We start from the raw sequence: 21,107 nt of genomic DNA on the forward strand, positions 1-21,107 counted from the left end.
AGGGAGGAGGAGGAGGAGGAGGAGGCGGAGGAAAGTTCAGTCACACGCACACACGCGCGGGTCTCTCCTCTCCTCTCCGGCCGCTCTGTTTCCCACTCGGGCGCTCCCAGGCGGAGGGCACGGCCGGCGGTGCCCTGCCCCGGGCTCGGGTGCCGCGCTGTGCCGGGCAGCTCGGAGGGGCCCCGGGCCGCGCCTGCCTTACCTGAGCGGGGCGAGGGCTGCTGCTGCTGCTGCTGCTGCTGCTGCGCGGGCGGCGTGCGGAGGTGTCGGCTGCTCCGGGAGCCTCCGAGCCGGACAGCGGCCGGGAGCAAAGACTTCTCCGGTCCTTGTCCACGCGGGAGCGGGGTGATCCTTCTCCAGGTTCCGGGGACCGGAGGGACGGCTAGCTGCGAGCCACCGGGCTCCCTCTGCTGTGGCTGCGCATCGCAGTCGCGGCCGGGCGCTCGGCTCGGCTCTGGCAGGCTCTGGGCGAGACACGTGGGTTTTACGACAGCGCAAAATACAAGTGTGTGTGGTGTGTACGAGAAGGAGGGGAGGGATCGGGAAGTTACCAGCGAGTCTGGATGCAGAGCTCTTTTTTGGCAACTTCCTCCACTTTGTTCCTTGCTCAACTTTTAAAGTGCCCCTTTCTTCCCTTCCCTCCTCCTTCCTTCCCTCCCACCCCCCAGCCTTCGACCTCTGTCCCTCTCTCCTGTTTCCCTCCCTCCAGTTTCCTTCCCTCCCTCTCTTTTTTCTCTCCCCCCCCCCCCCCCCACCCTAGCTCCGAAGTACAATCGCCCCTAAATGAGCTAAAGAGCTGGGATTTTGGCTTTTACCTTGGCGGAGGGGAGCGGTGGACCGGCGCCCTCCCGAGCGGGATCCGCTGCTCCCACCCCAGAGCCGAGCGTCGGGAGCTCCCGACCCCGCCGGCCCAAGCGCCTCGCACCCGGCCAGTCTCATGTCAGCTGTGAGGCTCTTGCCTCACTTGCTTTTGGCCCCCTCGGGGGTTGGCGTGGATTTTAGACACCTACCCGACCTGTCCCGGTACTGTCTCAGATAGTTCGTGCTGTGTGCTGGGTGACATGCCTCCTTTTCCCCTCGGCTACCTGAGACCAGTCCCAGCACAGCTGAGGGAACCCACCGCCTGAGGAAGCTTCTCCTTCCTCAGACCTTGCATCCTCGGGCACCACTAGCGCGCCTCACTCCTGCTCTTTGTGCTGGGTTGCAGCGCAGCGCAAGAAGTATGCCAGAGGGAGATGCAACCTGTGGCGAGAAACTTCTCATCTCTAGTGACTTTTCGTCCCCATTCTGCTTAGAAACTTGGGTTTCCCGCCCCGCTGCTCAGTTGTTGAGCTCACGTATTAGTGAGTATTTAACAAGTTTGGGGCTTTTTTCCAGTTTCTTTCCTGGACCATGTGAAAAAACAGACAAGAACTATAATTCTTAGGTATATGGTTCGTACGTATTATGCCTTGCATTGAGGACAAAATGCACGAACTGTTTATCTTACCAAAACATCTCTCTAGTGTCAGAAGAGCCCTCGTAGACGGGTATTACACGCACACTGAATGCACAGTTGCCTACAAACGTAACGTGTGAGCGTGTAACATGTTTTCACCCTTCTCCCCGCCCTGATTCTAGTTTGTTTCTTTCCCACCCTTCATTCTCGCAGAGCCTGGGAAAGCTGCTGCTGTTTAGACTTTGTCTGTGTCTAAGGCAGGACATTTTAACACAAATTTGAACAGGGCTGGGGCAAAAAATGTTTTGACTGGAGTCATTTTGACAAGGTCATCCGTCATCTGCTGTATAGATTGATAACACCTAAATTAAAGGCAAACACGAGTAGGAACACCCCCAGCACCCATTTTTAGGGGTTATAAAGTTGGGTATAAAAACCTTCTTTAAATCTTTGATCAATTCCATGATGCAATATGTAATAATTTTCATCCCTCTCGCTCTCTCAATCCTCTTTCTGTAGTTCCGCAGCGCTGCCGCTCAGCCCGGGGACAGAGGTGAGGCTGGGAGTCTGTTCGCGCCGTCGCTGGCGGTCAGTGTTGGGCGCACTGGCAGTGGGCGCGCTTGGTTTTCTCTGTTTTCTCTGCATTAAAACAACGTCTCGTTCCTACCCACCTCCCACCTGGTCACAATTTTATTCCGCCCCATCTGACTCTTTAATTTATTTTTATTTTACCTTTACGTGCACATCTGTGCTATGGTTGTCTTCCTTACCGGACTTCTTTCGAAAAGAGTGAATTTCTTTTGGTGGTAGGAATCTGAAAAATTCGTTTCGCGCTAGAAAAATGTGATGAAGTAGAGGAAAGAGCCTAACTAATGGATTTAAGTACATTGTCAATACCTGCATTTGCTTCGAGTTGTTAACAGAAGTATTCCATGAGGGTTCATATTCAGGAGTACTTCAATCTGTTGCTTCTGGCATTTTTTTAACAGACAGAAAAGTAGCGCTTTGAGCTGTCAAGGTGGCAGAATAAGATTTACAGAGTCCCTAGGCGCTCCGAGACCCTGCCGAACCAGAGGAGAGGAAGAAGGAAGGCTCGCCGTCCTTGCCGGTCCGCGGGCTCGCCGGTGCCCTCGGCAGCCCGGGCCGGCTCTGCCCGCTGCTCCGCCCGGCCGCTCTCCCGGGCGGCGGGCACGCTGCGCCTCGTCCTGCGCTTCTGTCCTCAGTCACAAGGAGCCTCTCTGCGCGGGTCCGCTCGGCGCAGGGTGGGAAGGGAGGAGAGCACCGGCGGGGAAGGTCGGTGAGCCGCGGGTCAGCGCCGCTGCCGAGCGGCGGGCGGGACAGACGGACGGGCTCGTGCGCCGGGCCGGCCAGCAAGGCAGCGGCGCGCCTCGCCAGGGCAGGGCACGGCTTCTCGCCCCGTCTCTCCAAAGCATCTCCGCTGCCGGCCCCTCCACTCCCTCGGGAAGAGCCAGCAGGCAGATCCGCCAGCAGGGCTCCCAGCCCTGAACCTGCACCTCCCCGGGGTGGCTTTAGCCAACCCTGACCTCTGGTCTCGCTTCCCCAGGCAGAGCGGTTTGTGCGCGTCCCTGCTGTCTCCCCCGAGCTGGTCTATTTGTTACTATTTCTTGGGTGTGCTCTTGCTGTGAGTTTGGCTTTTTTAAAAATATAATTTAAAAAAATTATTTTATTTCTTTCCTCCTGGATATAAAGATGAGAGGGAAAAAAGAAAGGAAGCTTTAACTACTGCCATCTCCTTCCTCTTCTCTCAGGCTTTTTCATTATTTAGAGGACGAGTGCTGAAACAAATCACATTGACTGTTTAGAAGGCGATCAAACCTTTATAAAAATCCATCGCCTACGAATCGATTGGTGAATATTTGCTAGGAATTTGTTCAAAAGAAATAAATAAGGAGGGTAAATGTATTAAATGCAAAGGGGGAACACGGTGGTGTTTTTCTTCATTGATTAATGACCTCTAAAATAAAACAAGCGGGAAGAGGAGCCAAGATCGATAAATTAACTACCCAAATTCATCATTTTCCCTGCGATTTTTTTTTTTTTTCCTTTTAGGGTATTTGGTTGTGTTTTGTGGGGTTTTCTGGTTTCTTTCTTTCTTTTTTTCTTTCTTTTTTTTTTTCTCTTGCTTGGTTGGGTTTTGTTTTGTAAACAATATTTATGAAAGATGCCCTTCTCTTTGAAAACTCGAAGGCTTTATTTTAGGCTTGAGTTAGAAAAGGGAGCTAAAACCCTTTTAGCAAGGGATTGAATCGGGGACACCCTATCTGATTTCGTTTGACACACAATTAAAAAGTTTGCCTTTCATATTAATTAATTCTCCTGATCTGGGAAAGACAAATGGTCGGTTACCTCTGACAGGAGTCCGATAAAGGATTCAGCAGCTTTCCTTCTTGCCCTAGGCGTCTCCTCATTCCAGTTTTAAGGTCACGAGCGGCCGAGTTAATAATTCATTAATATAGACATTTATTCAGATGGGATTCACGGGGATTCGCGCTCTTCTACATCTCACCGTTCGGATTCCAGTTCCCCTCGAAGAGAAGAAGAGGGGGAGGAGAAGGGGTAGGGGAAGGCTCTACACAGTGGTCTACACACGTGTTCGAAACGTGGTGCTCCCAACGCGAGCCCTGCCGGGGCAGCGATCCCCAGGCCCGAGCGGCGGCCGAGGGCAGGGCGGCCTGGCGGCGCTCCGCCTCCCGAGCCTTTCCCGAGCCGAAGCCAGCCACTGCCCCCCTCCCCCGCTTCTACTTCCCCGGAATCGGCAAGCGGCCGAAGCGCGGCAGGAGTCGGGGAAATTGCCCGAAGGAGCCGCTGGCAGCGCGCCCCGGGGCCGGGCACGGCGTGCGGCGCGGAGAGCGCTGTGCGGCCGGGGGGCGTCAGAGGGGGAGTCAGATAGCGGGGTGTCAGTGGGGTGTCAGGTATTAGAGGGGTGTTAGAGGGGTGTGGGGTGTCAGTGGGGTGTTAGCGAGGTGTTAGTGGGGTGTTAGAGGGGTGTCAGTGGGGTGTCAGTGGGGTGTCAGGTAGTAGAGGGGTGTTAGAGGGCTGTGGGGTGTCAGTGGGGTGTCCGTGGGGTGTCAGGTATTAGAGGGGTGTCAGTGGGGTGTTAGTGGGGTGTCAGTGGGGTGTCAGTGGGATGTCAGTGGGATGTCAGGTATTAGAGGGGTGTTAGAGGGCTGTGGGGTGTCAGTGGGGTGTCCGTGGGGTGTCAGGTATTAGAGGGGTGTCAGTGGGGTGTCAGTGGGGTGTCAGGTATTAGAGGGGTGTTAGAGGGGTGTGGGGTGTCAGTGGGGTGTTAGTGGGGTGTTAGTGGAGTGTTAGTGGGGGTGTCAGTGGGATGTTAGTGGGGTGTCACTGGGGTGTTAGTGGGGATGTTAGTGGGGATGTTAGTGGGGGTGTTAGTGGGGTGTCAGTGGGGGTGTCAGTGGGGTGTCAGTGGAGTGCTAGTGGGGCTGTTAGTGGGGTGTCAGTGGGGTGCTATCGGGGTGTCAGCGGGGATGTTAGCGGGGTGTTAGTGGGGATGTTTGGATGTTAGTGGGGTGTCAGTGGGGTGTCAGTGGCGTGCTAGCGGGGCTGTTAGAGGGGTGTTAGAGGGGTGTTGGCGGGGTGCTATCGGGGTGTCAGCGGGGATGTTAGTGGGGGTCACTGCCGGGGTGTCAGTGGGGTGTTGTTGGGGGGTGTCAGCGGGGGTCTCAGCCGGGGTCGCTGCCGGGGATCGCGCCCGGCGGGTCCGCGGGCGGTGCCGAGTCCCGGAGGAGCCCCCGGGGCGCGCCCTTGGGGCCCGGCGGGGCGGGCGGGGGTCGCTGCCGCCGCCGCCGCTGCCGCTGCAAGGCCCCCCCCGGCCCTGCCGTGTCGCTCCGAGCGGGTCGGGACGGGCGCCCTGCCCGCCGTGTGACACGGGCCACACCGCCCTGCTGCCCTCCCCGAGCCAGCGGAGCCGCCGCGGGCACCGGAGCCGCCGGTCCCCGGGGGCACCCGGGGCTGAAGGGGCTCCCCCAGGAAAGGGAAGTGTGTCCCTGCCTTGGGAGCGGGCAGTAAGAGGCTGTCCGAGGGGCTCTGCTGCGGGAAAGAAAGGAAAACACCTGACCACTTGGAACTGGATAGCGATTGTTAAATGATTTGGCAGCGGCCACGAGGCAGATGCCAGCCAGATCCTAATGACTTTCTGCCACTATTGACCTGATACGGATGTGAACTCGTGACCCTTGGGGAGAAATGCGCTATAGTCTATTACCAATTCCCCCAGCCACCAAATCCTCCTCACAGGCAGATTCAAACGTTTATGCCCATCAACAAAACAAACTGCTCCAAGCAAGGCACACTGCAGATGGGATGAGAAAAGGAATTCTCAGTTGTAAAGACCAACTAAAAATAAATCAAGTCATGGCATGAAAAAAGTTGCCATGACAAATTTGGGTTAATTTCTTTCCTTCCTTTCACACAGAACCCATCTGAAAGTGCTCTCAATTATTTGAGAATTATAGGGTTTTTTGATTTTGTTTTGGTTATGGGTTTTTTCTTTGGTTGGTTTGGTTTGGTGTTTTTTTCTTTTTTTTGGTTGGTTGGGTTTTAGTTTTTGTTGTTGTTTTTGTGGGATTTTGTTCTTGTTGTTTGTTTTTTGTCTGGTTTTTTTTTTCCTTTTTAAACCCAAAACCAATGTTTGATCTATAATGCAGAACTTCAATATGTTTTTTCCAGATAGAATTCTAGAACTTAAAATCCATTTTCTGGGTAATAACAGGATTCATAGGCAGAATACTTTAATCACTTCTGACATCTTTGAGCCCAGCTTTTATGGTTTTTCGATGTTTGCAGCTGAGTATGCACTCTTACATGTACTTCATTCAACAATTTTTTAAAAAAGTGTTTAAGGGAGTAGTCTGAAAGGCAGACCTCTTTTAAAATCCCTGATGTCAATCCTTCCAAATCAAGTGACTCAACATTTTGAATGCAACTCTGGGTGGCTACTTTAAGCAGCAAAACAGTCTGGAAAGTTTTCCTTTATTTAAAAATAGCTCTCAGAAATACAGAATCTATTAAACATGATTGTTTGCATGTGACATAAGAACGATAAGGTCTGGACAAAACTGCCATAATATTTGCAGAAATAAATTGAGATTATGGGGTTTCTTTCCAATTTTGGTGCAGGATTGCAATCGTGATTCAATATTTTGGACAGAAAACCCTCACATTCTCTGTTTTCCATTTAAGTACTTTTCCAAACCCTTTATTTTTCTAGCAGATTTATCCAGGCCTGAACTCTAGTAGTTTGTTTTGGTGGAGGGTTTTTTTAGCGGGGAGAGGGATTGGGGGTTTTTTTGGTTTGGTTTTTCTCGGTTGTTTTTGGTTTTATTTTCTTTATAAATCACCACTGAATCTATTGATGGGGAAAGGAAAAGACTGACAGTCCCAGGGAACAAGCGTTCAAAGCAAGGATTGTATCTTCCTGTGCTTTGTATGACACAAGGTAAAAGGCTACGGGTACAGTTCTGGGGTATCTGTCCTGCAGATAATGCTCACTGTTTCTCACTGGTCTATGTCTGGTCGATGATCTTTTGCTTAAAGTAAGACTATATGTCAAACTAGCTTCAGCAAGTCAGATTCTTGAATACAATTGTTCATTCTGACAGCATTATTCAGGAATAGCCATCTTGGATTTTATGTTTTAAGTCCAGCCAGCAGCCACTTGCTCCTCCCTCACCAGTGGGATCAAGGAGAGAATGGTAATGGCCAGAAAACTCATGTTTTGGGATAAAACATGTTAATAGGGAAAGCAAAAGCCATGCATACAAGGAAAGCAAAACAAGGAATTAATTCACTGATTCCCATGGGCAGACATCTCCAGGAGAGCAGGACACATAAAGGTGACTTGGGAAGACAGATACCATCACTGCAAGAATGCATATTCTTCTGCCCCTACTTTATGTCCTGAGCATGATGTCACATGGTCTGGAAATCCCTTTGGTCAGTTTGGGTCACCTGTCCCAGCTGTGTCTCCTCCCAGCCTCTCATGAGCCCCCAAATTCTCACCAGTGTGGCAGTGCAAACAGCAGAACAGGCCTTGGCTCTGTGTAAGCCCTGCTCAGCAACAACAAAAACATCTCTGTATTATCAACCCTGTGCTCAGCACAAATCCAAAACACAGCCCCATGCCAGCCCCTGCAAAGAAAATTACCCCAGCCAAACCCAGAACAGTGGCCAGGTTTTGTGTATAGAGAAGGAACTGGGGTGAGGGTAACAGTCCTGGAAGAGCTGCTAAGGACTGCCATGATGTGCACCATGTGTACTGTGAAAAACATCTGGTCATAGCTTTAGCATCAAGTAGAAAATTTTAGCTGCTACAACATTATTGCTAGATGGCACCTCTAGCATCTAGTTTTCTAGGTAAACGAGTAAAACTGAACATTATATGGAGATGAATTCTCAAGGAATACCAAAATCAAGAACTGAAATACCTAAGTAACTACAGTAGAGTACCTGACATCCCACTACAGTTGCTCTACATCAGTTTCCAATGCTTTACCAGACAGATACTAGATCAGTTTCTAATGCTTTACCAAACATTTATTTCAGTTTTTCATGTGGTTCTATCTAGAACTATAGAAGTCCAAAACTGAATCCAGAAATACAGATGTTAAAAAAAAAAAACCCAAACCAATATAGATAAAATATGCAGGTTTTCAATAGAGAGCAAGCATACTGAAGCTGGCAATTTTCTGCAGCAAGGTTTACATTCTAACATTCACACACATTCTCTAGTGTGAATCATTAAAAGCAGGGAGCCAAAACCAAAACAGATGATTTATGGAAACATATAGAATGGCTACACACTTCAGGAGTTGCCTAAGTACCTCATAGTGAAATCCTAAACTCTTCCTTTCTGACTAACAAGAATAAGTTTTTCTAGATTCCTGTTTGGCTTCTGACAATCAGACTGGCCTTGTTATTTCACCTTGTGCACCTGAGCTAAATCTATTCTGGGAGCTAACCTCTTGATCAAAAAAAAAAAAAACAAGTAGGCTTTCTGTAGCTTATCACAGGTACTTAGCCTCCATCCAGCTGAACTGATATTAAAAAATAGGCAACCCTAAATGGCGAAGCTCTAGAGACACATGGTTTTGTGAGCTATTCTACATTTTGGCTGGAACAGGTTAGCTGTTCTGCTACACTGGCAGTGCAAGTACAGATTTTGGGTTTAGAAAGAAGAGAAAGCATAGAGTGAGAGGAAACACTTTGGTTACTGAGTTCAGTACATTGACATTGCAGTCAACTGTGGAACAGCTGTTAAGTCCAAATAAGTTTAAAAAGAAATAATTTCTTTCTACTGTATGCTGTAAGAGCTCTACCCTCTCCTTCTTCCCCTGAAAATACCCAATAACAATCTCAGGGCTTTCAGTAGAAAAGGCAGGAAAGAAACCCCATAAACTTCAGAATACATAAATACGCAAAATGGAAAGACAAGTGATGCTGTGGACCTCTGCACTGAGACAAGAGTTGGTCAAGTGGAAATGCCCAAGGGACCTTAGAAAGTGAATACCCCACAGAGAACAGAGGAAATAAAAATGTCCAAGTGAAATGGTCAGGTTTATTTTATATACTTAGAAACTTATGCTTGACCGCTTAAAGCCATTAAGCACATCAGTACACTTTTATCAATTCCTGATATTTGAAAGAAAGACAAATACAAATAATTTATCAGAACATGACTTTGTATCAAGAAAAAATAGAAAAACCTTGATGCAAAGCAAGCCATGGTTGTGTATAAAGATCCAATGGAAAAAAAAGAAATGGGATGAGACTCAGGCTATAGCAGCAGTGATCAGACAACACTTGTCCTGGTATTTTGGGGTAACCATGGAGGGAGAAAAAGGGCTAAGAGTCAAACAACAAGTAATAAAGCTCCATCCAACTTCTTGACAACAAACAATGCAGGAGAGCATCAGAGGCTCAGGCAGCAGTTATCTGCATCCCTGCTGGGCACTATGTCTACAGAGCCCAGCAAGGCAGGAGGAACTTGACTGGAATGTGAGGACTCAGGTAGCATGCTGCTCCATGTGAAGCCTGGGTGAAGCACCATGGACAAAAGTTTCAGCTTTGCCTGACAACCTCTGTAGACAAATCTCAGTTACTAGAGCCACTGGCTAAACCATGTTCCATGCAAGAACATAACACATCCCTCATGGCCACTGCTGTGGTCACAAGACCTCAGTTCCATCCTAAAGCCAAGAGCTAACCTTGGAATGCTGTTCCTCCCACATTCCATTTCTGGCATGCAAACAGTTCCTCTAGGAACATGTATGGGAGGGATATCTCCTTCCACTTAACCCCAAGAGGATCACCACTGCTTCTTCTGTTCCAGTGAAAGAAACTCATTGCAGGTAAGTTGTCCTGATCTTCATGAAGCAGAGCCTGGAGGTTCTTGGAGTCTGCAAACTATGAGATTTGTTTTCCTCATGCTCTTTTTATGTTGGTTATTTAATTTAAAGTATGAGAAGGTGCACTTTAAGAGGTTCAACAGTTACTTCAGGAAACTTATAGGACAACATGTGAGTAGTAAGGTACACGTGTTTCTTATGTCGGTAACTTAACCGAAGTATTGTAATTTCACTTTGAAATTCATTCTTAGAGTGTGAGGGGCTATTGTTCTGAAATAACTATATCACATTTCTTCTGGAGCTTATGATCAGCTTTGTGAAAAGGAATCACATCCTTATTCAACCCGTGCCAGCCAGATTGAAGCAAATTACCCTCAGAGGCAGATTAATGTGAAAGGGACCTCCCATATTGTTTGTTCTGCTGGTTGAACATGTTGTAATTTTTAGCTGTCAGGTGAAACAAAAACTATAAAAAGTTGGTAAATTCTTCTCAGCTCTGCGGAAGTGAAAGTCTTTGTGTATGGTCTGTGTGACACTGAAGGCCATGAGAATTTGCAAAATGATCTCTACTGCTATACAGAAAAGTGTTTGGAATTAATTTAAAATTTCCTTGTCTACCAAATGCTCTACTAAGACCATCTCCCTACTGTGAGAATGTACTTAGTGCTAAACTTGAAAATTAGTTTACTGTTACCATATTTTAAGCTAATTAGTCTTATAAATGCATTAATTTTTTACTGTAAATTCCTAGTAGGACTATTGTTTTCACTAGAGCCTTTATACATTTTAAATTTCTCTAAAGTTAATAACTTCAACTTGTTATATTTATATTTCCAGGGAATGTAAAATAATCAAAGTCACGCTGTCAATATCATGTATGATAAGGAATTTAAGGGACAAGTAGCATACTCAACTCAGTGGAGTTCTCACACAAGTCATTACTTGTGTTGCCTCTTTTCAGACATACAAAACCAAATCACACTTCTTAAATATAAATGGATTACTGGGCTATTTATGTGAAATAGATTTATAAAATTCAGGAATGTTATCACTACTTTTCATACAAAACAAAAACCCATTTCTCTGGTGAAACAGACTTATAATGCATGCCAGGCAAGTTAATCGACCTGGTGTCCTCCAGCATTCAAAAACTTCTGTACTTCAGACTAATTTCCTGTCTATTCTGCACCTGCATGGATTATTAAAACATGCCACACAAATCAATACAATGACACTACCTAAGATAAAATGCCCTAAAACCCACTGATAACATAAAAATATTAAGCTTTAGCTAATAGTATTTGTACTATACTATGTTTACACCAATACATGGAGAGGAAACAAATGCAGTCATCACACAAATCCAGTGTAATCTAAACCATGACATGTCCTAAACATCTAAACTAAACCTCCAGTACTTTAAAAGCTCAAACGGATTCTAGGAAGAAATTAATTTTACATTCTCTGTTGAGAGATTGCTGTCCTTCCTGTTCCTTAACAGCAGATTCTAGTTACATCTCCAGGAGGTGAGGTGACTACACTCCTGATCTTACTTTCCTGCTCTGTTAAATTTCACATTCCTTGAGCAACCCTGGCATGTACCTTTTCAAACCTTTTCTTCCTGTCATTTTCACTGTTAATTTGGTTGTCCAACATGTAGTCTTGCTCTTCATGGGACTTCCAGAGAATTCTTCAGATTTGCAAAGCCATTAGAGAAGAGCAGAGGAAGGAAAGCTGAGCAGCTGGCAAGAGAGCCAGTGACACTACTTTCAGAAAGCAGCATGAGGAAATGTAAAGATACAGGAGTGCCCAGAAAAAAATTAGAAAAAAAAATACAGATGATGTTTTTCTTGAGTATCTCCTAATTCTTTCAGGCCACAAAGCATTATAATAAAGGCTTGACACATTTAACATAGGATTGCAATATTAGACTGCCTTCAATGAATGCAGAACAATGTAGGTAGTACAGACCATAACAAAATTCCTTTTATGATTATATTTATAATTCCAAAGCCAAAAATTATAGGGCTGGAAGAAGCAAGTACCTCAAACAAAGAAAAAACATACATTTTGAGAAACTCCCTTATGCACTATACATGATTTCTTCTTTTCTATTTAAGTTTTTGGTAATCAAGAGTGAAGAGTAATAAGAGTGGGCAAATTTTGGTGACATCAGTGCATCCCAAGTTTCACTGATTGCAGCAGGATAAGTGCTATAATTAACACTACCAGGAACTGAGAGCACAAAGCTTCCGTTTTTAAATCAAGTGTTCATTTTCCATCCTATTCCTAGAAAAGACTGAAGATTTGCAAGATGTGGCTTTGATCACATGCTTTAGACAAAAGAAGTAAGAATCACTTCAATATAGATTTTTGCCATCACCAAAGACTACAGCAATTCTCTTGAGTCATTTGGAGGGAAAATGATTCCTCAGCTAAAACTGCATGACCTGAAGAAATTACAGAAACATTATTACTTCTTTTGAAATTTTCCTAATCATGTACAAAGGGAGACAATATTCACAGACTAATTCAGAATGGCCTAAGAACCTCCTTCAGGTTCAGCATGAGAACTGAGCCTTTCAATAAAGTCTGCTTAGTCTTTGAACAAGAAAACCTTCAAAACCACATTTTTCAGAGTGTATGGAGGCTGCTCAAAGGGTGTTTTCTGCAATAACTTTTATAAAAGAGAGTTTTCTAGAATGGTGAATGGCATGCCAATGTGTGAGCAGGCAATATAGTGTGCCCTGAGTACAATCTGAGCTTGAGTCACAGCACATTCATCTCCATTCACTTCTGCTAAAATCTGCACATACAGACAGATATAGAATTCTGAAAATTAATCTGACAGCTATGCATTATGTTACCTTTGTACCCTAAGAGGCAGATTGCAAATCAATAGGGATTCAGCCAGAAGGAATAGACTCTGCATAAAACAGAGTATGATACTGGATTTATTAGATCTGGTTTAGCATTCAGTAGAATCTTGGAACATATTTTCACTTGCCAAATGACCAAAGTATGTACTTATACTGAGAGACATATAGATACACACACAGACATAGACACACACAAAGGGAATATAAAAGTATCTAAAGTATATAGAGATGACTAGTTTGTTATATGTAACCATTCCCTAGCTTGAATAGACATGTGAAAATTGCAATTTCAAAGAAAATTATTACTGTTAAGTGTACTTAATTTCAGTTCATTTAATGGGAACTTGACACTATGCTGAAAGTTGTCCCCAAGCCTTTTACACTAAGATTGGTACAACTTTAAAACCAAAATGTGACTATGGTCAGGAAAGTGATTATATAAAAATGACATCTTCCAACAGCCTTACTCCTGGTCTTCACTGAGTCATAGCTGCTTTTCCTTCTTCTGTTTTTCTGTGATTAAAAGATATACTTCCACCACTTTTAATTTTTGGTAATTGTGTGGAATCAACACAGTGGTAAGAGAATTAGGCAGACAGTTTTCCATTTATGTAAGATAAGGAGAATTATTAGTTAAACTTTGATTTTTTAATCTTTATTATCTGTGATATGGTGTGAACAGAAAAAAACCTCCAGCTTTGATTTTTGAACACAGGTAGTATTTTCAGGAATAACTGCATCAAAACAATTTTGGATTTCTCAAAATAATAAATGCAGAGTAGAAAATCTAAGAAATAATATAAAACACAGCTGTCAGTACTGTATAGTTACAGTCACTTAAAATACATATTTTAAGCACTATCCCACATAAAGTCTGTTATAAAATAACACTAATATTGTAAACCTAGGGTGATCTATCACTGGACTCATCTAAAATATATATTTTTATGTAATTCACCCATAATATTTCATACAGTCTTACAAATCATGGAAACAATGACCCAAGAAGAATCTAATTAAATTTTCCTTTTTCTAACCTTTTAAGACTTCTTTTTTGACTTGAAGAAAGTTAGATCACTGCCTAAATATCCCACATACTTTCAAAACAATCTGGAAAATAGATACTGACATTAGGAGGACTTGGTTATGTAAAGGATTTAAAATAATGTATTTTATAAAAAGAAATGGACCAGTATTTTGGTAGCCTTTTGGAAACACATGATGTCTGGGTTTGTTGCACATAAGAAATACCAAGAATAACTTAAATACAAAGGGCTGAGGATAATAGTTATTAGCTGTCTATAAGAGCTGGTAAAAGAGGGCATTTGATTTATAAGGCAGGAACACCCGGAGTATCAATACAGAATGCAATCAAGGTAACTGTGTGCAAGTACTTTCTGAGAACCAATGACTGGTGTTTCACTTTACATGCCTTTGTTTTACATCTCCAGAAAAGCTGAGAAAAAGACCAGTGCTAATAGACACTGTGTTGCAAAAAGAAGGGCTCTAACACTTGAAGACCTAAGCAGACCTGCTACACTGTATAGAATTAAATTATATCTGGGCAGATGGATACCCAGTTGACAGCGCTGTCCACATAAAATGGCACAGAAACTAACAAAATGACACAAAAGATTTGCACTGAGACATAGAGAATGACAAAACCAGGACTTAAACCTGTTTATATCCTGAATAGTGTGCACAAAACTGTGTCAAATAAATAGGTTGAGACAGGATGGCTGAAAAACCATGAGAGTTCTGTAATGATCCTCCGTTCCTCATGATCCTGTATCTCTGGTTTCTGTACTCAGGCTAACTACTTTCCCCAATAAGGTAATAGGCAAACCTTCCTGTCTGCAGCAATGTCGTCTCTACAGAGGTACTAGTTATTACTGATTTGCAAAAAGCTTTGATGTCATCTGGTGAAAAATGGTATGTGTGCTAGGTATATAATCTGTTAATGGAATGGCATAATGTGAATGAGCCCACACATTGGCCAGGAGAGCTGGTTATTAACCATCAGACCACCTTTTCTTGCCTGATCTGTGCCATGATATGTGTAAAGTACTCCAGACTGTGCATGCTTGTGACTACATGCATGAGAGAGAGGGACAGAAAGAGAAAGGCAGAACCACTATGTGCATAAAAAATTTCAATGAAAACTAGAACAAAACCAATCTGAGTTGCCAAGAGACCTAATGTTCTATTGTGATCAAAATAATGTCAAAGTAAATTGAGAGGTCAAGCAACAGCAGCAAAAATTCATGACCAGTCAGGGTACAAAGACCAAAAATTAACTCTTTAGAACACTGTTTCCCAGTGCAGAGGACAGGGTCCAGCTTGAGATGAAACCGAGAAATGTTCTTTGAAAGATACTGCACATTTACAGTGTGCTACAATCACACACACACAAAAAAAAATTGAATATTAAATAGCAAATGCAACATCTTCTATTGGTAGCAGGTTATTTTCTTAAAACTGGACTGATAATTGTTTTACTTTGTGCCATTATTAAGATATTCCCCACCATCAAAGAAAGATTAACAATGTGAGAACCCAGTGGGATTAGAGAATGAAGAAAAACTGTAACTGTTTAGACGAAAGACTTGGCAAAACGTAATAGTGCCCTGAGGTTTTGGAACATAAAATGCCAAAAGCATTTGTAGTTTGAAAATTTTGACAGGCTCAAGATTTGGAATTAGAGAATTGTTAGTGTTGGCAGCTTTGTTAGGGGGCAAGTAACTCACAATGATCTTAATTTTGTTCTCAAAGTGGGATGTGAACAGTTCACAAAGTTCTGTTGATGGAGGAAGGGCCAGATTAGTCAGCTTCCCTGCAATAAAAAGTTACAAGAAAGTAGGGCAGTCTGCCCGTTCAGCAATTAAGTTGGAATAATAAGCAGATCTGGCTTGTTTCAAAACATCTCTGTACACATTTATATAGCACAAACTTGTAAGTGTACATGCAGACAAGAAGTCCTCAAACAGCATTTAACTTACAGCCCAGAACATTCACTTTTGAGTACATCTTCCAAAAGTAAGTGTACAGAATTGGTATCCCCTTTAGGACATTATAAGGATGGTTAAGCTATTATATATTTAAGAAAAATCTGAAACATCCTGTAGTATAAAAGAAAACTGCTTTGATCTGGCAGACAACTACATTCAGTTAAAAATTAGGGGAAAGCTAAGGTATCACAAACCTTATTTAGGTTTTATTTCATTAAGTGGTTGAGCGGTGGGGTGTTGTTGGTTTTAGTGTTATTTTTTCTTCTGTAAGTGTGCATGGGTTTTGGGTTTTTTATTTGTGTATGTGGGGGCTTTTTATTTGGCAAAGAATAAATGGTAGTAACAAGTAAAAAAGAAATAGTGGCAATTAGCACCTCCATCAGAATTTTTACCTATAAAGCCTCTTATCAGTATCACTAACTGTAGATGGCTATCCTCCAGATGAAGACAGCAAGTCAGTGAAAATAATAGGTGTTAATCCTACATGGATTAAGTATGGCTTTATACTTCTCACATAATATATCCTTTGAAACCAATTGAATAAGTGTGATATGAACAGCTAAACATTCAGAGGAAAGTGGTCCAGAAGTGGGTATATTTCCTTTGCTTCTGTGCCTAAATTTGATGAATACAGACTTTGGTAAAGCTACTGAAAATTCTGTTCACGACAGATCACAATGTTGTTCTTGGAGCTAACAGGACATGTAAGATTTGGGGTTTAACGATATAATCCAAAACCTCTCCTAAACTGCCTTGACATTCATATAGGTTTTGTCTTGTATTTCTTACATTTTTACCATATTAATTACTAACAGAGAGTTCTTCAGTTATTTCTGCATGAAGAAGAAGAGGATAACATGGTGCTATTTGTTCTATTTTAGGAAACTGAGCAATTTGCTTCACCGTCGATGCCTTCAGTGTTTATTTTGGTAAGATTAAAGACAGTGTGCATATGGCAGTAATTCTGGTATTCCTTCTTGTGGAAGAATAATACAGAACATCAGACACATTCGGAAACCACATTACTCTGTAATTTATCATCAGAAAGGGTCATAAGCAGTAAGTGATAGACGTTCAAACTCTCAGTAAAAGCAGGAGATTATGGTATTGTGGAACAGATATGATGGAGATCATCAGGTGCAACCCCCTGCTCAAGCAGGACACCTACAGCCAGCAGCCCAGGACTGTGGCCCATCAGGTTTTTCATATCTCCAAGGATGGAGACTCCCCCACCATCCTGGGCTACCTGTGCCAGTGCTCAGTTGCCCTTACAGTAACAAAATGTTTCTGGGTGTTTAAACAAAGCCTCCTGTATTTCAGCATGTGCCCATTGCCTCTGTTCCTGTCCATAGGCACCACTGAAAAGCACCTGGCTCTGTTTGCACTGTGCTTTCTAGTGTCTACATGCATTGGTGAGATTCCCTGAGCTTCCTGCTCTCCGGGAGGAAGTCCTTCAGACTTTCTTCATAGAAGAGATACTCCAATCCCTTCATCTTCTTCATGGCTGGACTATCTCTAGTATGTTTGTGTCTCTTTTACTGGGAAGTTGTCAGCTGGGATGCAATCAGTTTTAAAAATAAAATTATGCCAAATAGTATCCCATTATCCTGATTTGCTGTGTTAATTAATAGAAATTGTTAATGTAAGTTTAAGTGATGTAACAGAGAAGAGTTTTGAGGAAAAAAGTGAGAGCAGCACGAAAGCTGTTATCAAGGATTGTATGTATGAGCATAGCTGCATGCCTTAGCTCAACCAGCTGAATGTTCTCATCAAACCAAACCAAACAGCACCATTTACCATCTATATAACTTAACCTTTTGTAAGAGTCTCAGGGCTCACTTGTGTGAGAAAGAGGAATTAAAGCCCACTGCAGCCAGTCCCATTCTGCAGTCTACCACCAGAGTCTACAACAAATTCTGAGAGAAATTATGTTGTTGAATCAGTCATTTGTTTTAGCAGTGCTTTGCAAGAAAAAAACCAAAACCATTTGTTCCACTCAACTCTGTTGAGTGGAAAGAAAATGCGTACAGAAGGATCCAACAGACTTTGAGATCCCAGAACTGAGTCTGTCCAGCTATTTTTTAGGGTACATCTACATGTTCTCTATGATCTTACATAATAAACTACTCTCTCTCCATTTTTCTCCAAGTCCAGTTGTGCTACTCCTGTTTCCTAAGTAGTTGAACCAAGGTAGGAAAATGGAGTAAATAAAACTTAACATAATGCAAATAAGCAATCTATAACATTCCCCAAAAAGGTTATGCCTCCATGATTCATACCAGCAACTTTTGAGCATATTAATCTGTGAAACAGTATGAACCTGTTTTTCCTAAAACAAAGCACCCCAGATGTATTCTATTAACTAGAATTTTACTAAAGACTGTATTTCATGTCATCCCTTCTGATTCTTACTCCTTTCAGAGTCAATGGCAGCAGCCCCTAAGGCTATATACAGTAAATGGGAAACTTTAAAACCACCTTTCTTTTGCATTCAAGTGAAAATGGAAATAGAAAGCTGTGCTGAAACTATATATTTCTTAATGTACTTTTGTCTTGTTCTTATTACTTCCATCCATTCTTCTTTTTGTGCTGTTGGCATTTCTTATACAAAATAAACATTGACTACTTGTCTTTTCACTGAGTCTTCTCTTCACAGTTATGCCTTATTTCCAGGATAAACAAGAGTAAGTCTGTTCTCCAAGTCCTGTTGAACTTACTGCGCTGATCATGATACGGGGATAAAAGTGTTGTAAAGCGTCTAAGCACCCAAGATTTGATCTATACTGGTTTTGTGGTGATACTGGTCTGAACTGGTCACAATGCACTTCTTGACACCAGACTTTTATTCCTGAGTCAAGGCCTTCTGGAGTCAGCTATGTATGAAGCCAGCTTTGATGGCACCTGAAGTCAAGCCAGGCATTCATGATTTCTCTTCGCTCACTCTCTCTAGTCCCATGGCCCTCTTCTGGCTACCTTTTTTTTCACAATTTCTCTCAGAATTTCTTTCAGCACTTTCTGGGCTGATATATAAAATTATGACTCTGTTTTGAAAGGCAAATCCTCAAAATACAAAGCTCTTTTTCCAACTGCCAATCCTTTTTATGATAGAAATGGAACTGCCACTGAAAATTCTAAAGTTTTACAAGTAATTGAGTCTGGGTCAGAGATGGATGTGACAGTGTGCAAAGCCTGCAAAGCCTTTTTCCTGCTCCTCAGTCTGAGTCTTTCTTTCTACATGGATTATTATAATTTCTGCTACTTCAGGACTGACAACTGCCAACAACTGAGGTCTGGTGCTCCTTCAATTTTGCAGAGATAACGTTTGTAATAAAATAGCTAATAATTCATGATGTGTAGCTATCTATGATCATTTCTCCTGAGAAGGAACCTGTAGCTGATTCTGTAACAGACATTTTCTTTCTTACTCTAGGCAATTTTGAAAAACACTTCTTTGGGAAACCCAGAGTTCTATTAACAAACAATTCTATTAATCTGAAGTACAATACCTTCCCAACACATCTGCTGTTCCGAAAGCAAAATGCAGATAATTTGCAACTGGTTAGTAGACTACAATTTTAGAATCAAGGAAGTAATTTAACTGAATTCAGCTGTTTGCCCAGAATACTGAGCATGTGCTTGGTCTTATAATCATTCCCTGCATAATATTAGTGACAGCAAGTCATATTACTCATAGCAGCCAGCATTGCTCATGCCAAAATACTTGGTTTATTTTGTTGCTTTCCCCTGCTTTCCCTCACAAGGCATCACTTCTGCAACTCTGAATGCCTGTGAAGACCCTTTGAAAATGTGCCTTCCATTATATTTACTTGTCTTGCTGACATTACTGCTAGGTAGACACATAAATGCAACATTAGCAGGCGATAGAAGCAGGAATTTAGGGAAAGAAAACTGCTTTCTACCTCATTCCACTCACTCAGATAATACATGACCTTGAAGATGATTCTGCTGAAAAAGTAGATGCAAAACTGGATAGGAGCTTAGTGACTGACTGATGGTCTCCTCAAAGCCTCAGGCAGTCAGCTTCAACTGAAGCAGCTGAGATCTCAGCAAGATTCAAGATCTCAGCAAAATTCACTGCTTGCTTTATCAGGTACCTTGCCCAGCAGGGAGAGAAACAGTTTCCAGGCAAGATAAATGTTAAATAAAGCAGTTATAGATACTGACAGTATCTGGTTATCCAATTTCAGACAGGATGCCAAGGCTTCAATGAGTGTCACAGAGCTCTGTACACTACTGCAAACAGTACCTCAGGCAGGTAGTCAAAGCATCATCTCATAGCACACTTTTGCCCTTACTGTGATTCAGAATGAGCTAATTGCACAGCAGCTCTCTTGTCAGCATCTGGATGTCTTAATAGAGGAGGCAATAGCATCCACTGGAAGATGGAGACACAGTTGTCACGGTACTGCTGGAAGCTGCTGCCGAGGGAGTTCACCATTTTCTCTCACAACTTTTGAAAAATACAGATGGAATCTGCAATGGAGTCACTGATGTGTATGTCGCAATGAGGTAGACAGATGAGCTACATTTTTTTGTAAATCTCTGAAAGTGTCAGTGGGAAAAGAAGAGAAGGAAGGAAAGGGAAGGTGTCCTAACTTCAGGAAAGTCCTAACTTCATGTCTATCCTCGTTTGCTACAGTATGAACTTGTCTCCTTGGCTTCTTCACAGATGGTCTGCTCCTGTTCCAGTGTTCACAGAGGAAATCTTTCTAATTATTTGATCTGAAATCCATGGTCATCTTATTTTCCTTCAGAAATCAGGATTAGGACACCTTACAATTTTTCTTATTCAGTTGATGTCTAAAATATAACTTGTGATAGTATCTGTAGTCACACAGTCCTATTCTAGGTCTGAAAGGAGAAGCATGAATCACACCTCTATCTTTGAACTGGTAAGGCAGACACAACTATGGATAGGCTTAATTTAATCAGATCATAGCTGTGTAATGTCTCTTCTACCACTCGTGTCTTCTGGCAGAAAAGACCACATGTGGACACTCTTAGTCTCACTAGAAAAACATTCTTAGCCAAGTTGATCCTTAAGGGCTGCCAAATATATAAATCTTACACCAGCAAATGTAAAAATCCTACTCAGACAGAAAATGCAATTAATGGGGAAGCATCACTGACAGAAGACAGAGAGAAGAGAGGGTCAGCCAACAAGGACACTCCTGCTGGAATGCTTCACCAGCACACTATTCCTGTGCTCTGGAATATCCTGCTCTGACAGAGGCAAACACAGTGGTTAGAACTGAGTTTACACTGATGCTAAAGAGGCAGAATAAAGATCCAAGTTCTAATTTACATTTCACTCACTTTTGCAATGAACTTATTTTGCTTTTGTAAATAGTTTGAATCTAATTTTTTAATGACA

General features: G+C 42.9%; 1 protein-coding gene across 1 annotated transcript in view; it reads right to left on the reverse strand.

The window, feature by feature from the left end:
* The window catches only part of PRDM6 (PR/SET domain 6), a 79,849-nt gene extending 79,393 nt beyond the window's left edge, over positions 1-456 (reverse strand). Inside the window, exon 1 of the mRNA XM_077171864.1 lies at positions 203-456. The gene's annotated coding sequence lies outside the window, so the exon portion shown is untranslated. The remainder of the gene's footprint in view (positions 1-202) is intronic.
* Between the last annotated feature and the right edge of the window lie 20,651 nt (positions 457-21,107).

The sequence above is a fragment of the Agelaius phoeniceus genome, chromosome Z (assembly GCF_051311805.1).
Source record: "Agelaius phoeniceus isolate bAgePho1 chromosome Z, bAgePho1.hap1, whole genome shotgun sequence".
Classification (NCBI taxonomy): Eukaryota; Metazoa; Chordata; class Aves; order Passeriformes; family Icteridae; genus Agelaius; species Agelaius phoeniceus.